This window comes from Orycteropus afer, unplaced genomic scaffold (assembly GCF_000298275.1).
Source record: "Orycteropus afer afer isolate SDZICR_OR568_19922 unplaced genomic scaffold, OryAfe1.0 scaffold01407, whole genome shotgun sequence".
NCBI classification, from domain to species: Eukaryota; Metazoa; Chordata; class Mammalia; order Tubulidentata; family Orycteropodidae; genus Orycteropus; species Orycteropus afer.
Genome location: NW_006922994.1, coordinates 47,861 through 49,824, shown reverse-complemented (window position 1 = coordinate 49,824; position 1,964 = coordinate 47,861).

The window sequence follows — 1,964 nt, the reverse complement described above, 5'->3', positions numbered from 1 at the left end:
GGTCCGACTTGACAGCACACAACAACAACAGCAACAATACCCTGAACCAAACCCTGGCCATTCACCCCAATATCCTCGCTGCTAGACCACTAGTGAACTATTCTATCACCTTGTCCATAATTCAAGGAATGAATTGCCTCATCCTGGCCACACCTCACAATTGACCTAGATACATCTTTGCACCGAGGAAATTTGTGGAGAGATGGTGCAGGGAATCAGGGCAGTGGGTTAGCTTGCCACCTGGAGGCAGGACAGATGGTATCCAGGTTAAGAGTGGGATGAGCACTAAGACCCAGGTATCTCTAACATCAAAAAAGTACTCAGAAGGATACAAGAATGGACATGGCCTGGATGGAAAACCCTTTCAAGCAGGGCCCAGGGTTCTGAGCTGGATGTTCCCACTAAATCTGCTGCACCTGCAGTTTTCCCAGCCTTCCATATACTAAGACAAGAAACTTTAAGTGTTACTTTGACTCTACAGTTTTCCTTTGATCTCAAATCCAATTAGTCAGGAAGTCATGTTTTCCAGTTGATCAAGCGTGGACATAGATCTGTGCCAGGTTTTCTCAACTTTAGCTCTCTTGATATTTTACATCTAGTGATTCTTTCTTGTTGGTTTTGGGGGTGGGATGTCTCCTGTGTATTGCAGGATGTTTACCTACATCCTTGGTCTCTGTTAACTAGATGCTAATAGAAACTCCCATGCCCCAACCTGACCATGACAATCAAAATCTCACAAATCAGAAAGTATTAGCTTCAATGAAACCACCAATATGGTAGCTGCAATATGATATCTGGGAACCACACAAGCTTTGCTGAAGAGATGATGAGAAAAGTGTGGATGAACCAGATGCCCCGAGGCATTCTTTTTCCAGAGTCTCTTCTTATAAACATTCAGAGCTAAGGATGGTCATAGGCTCCTCCCAATGCTGTTTAACCATAAGTTTTGTCTGGTGGAGTATAAAGCAAACAGGAGTGAGATAAAGTATTTTTGTTGTTGTACATGTTACACTCCACTTATGAATCATCCCTGTCCTTAATTTTACCAAGACTAGTAGAGCATAGGGCCTATCTGCACAGGAAGTCTGAGGCCACTCTGCACAGCTCCCCTCCTCAAGAATTCCTCCCCAGATTGGAACAAAACTTAAAATCATTAAAAAAAAAAAAAAAAAAAAGACCAGATTTGCTGGTCTGATAGCGACTATGGCCCCTAGCTGCCCTTCAGGTCTGGAATTGCACCCACACCTGTGGCTTCCAGCCAAACAAAAGACAGGCATAGGAGCTGAAGTTTTACACTAGTTACACTCCTTCGAGAGAATAATCATGGGAGAATAAAAGGGCTGTGTATACACAGGGAGACAGCTCTGGGGGCAGGAGTGCATGGAACGGAAAGACACAGGGAAGAGGAAGTGGGAAGAGACCTGTTGCATTGTGGAAATTGCAATCAATGTCATGAGACAAAGTGGGAGCTGCTGTATGGAAAATGAATTTTCTCTGTGACCTTTCACCCAAACCACAATAAAAAATAAAAGAATTCCTCCTCAGAAGCCTTTCTCTTCTCTGGGGCCCAGAGACCTCTCCCACCAAATGGAGAAGGAGGCAAGTCAGGCAGCTCATGAAACCAGGGAGGAACGGATACTTAGAAAGTGAGGAGGACTCACTTTCTCTCCTGCCTGTCTGTGTCTCTCTTGAAAAGCTCATCTTCTATGTCACTAAACCCCATTGTGTAGGAATGCTTTAGGTCATCACAAACCATGATTTTGATTTTTCTATGCCCTATCAAAGAATACAACCACAGGAAAACAACAGGACAACCCCAGGTCAATGACTTTGGTCGACCCAAACAGATCAGTCAGTGTTTCATAAAAATTGCTCCTGAACATAAAGAATAGCATCAATTTATAAATCATCCCCAAAAAGGTGGTCAGTATAGCTCTGGTGGCGTAGTGCCTAAGGCATTTGAC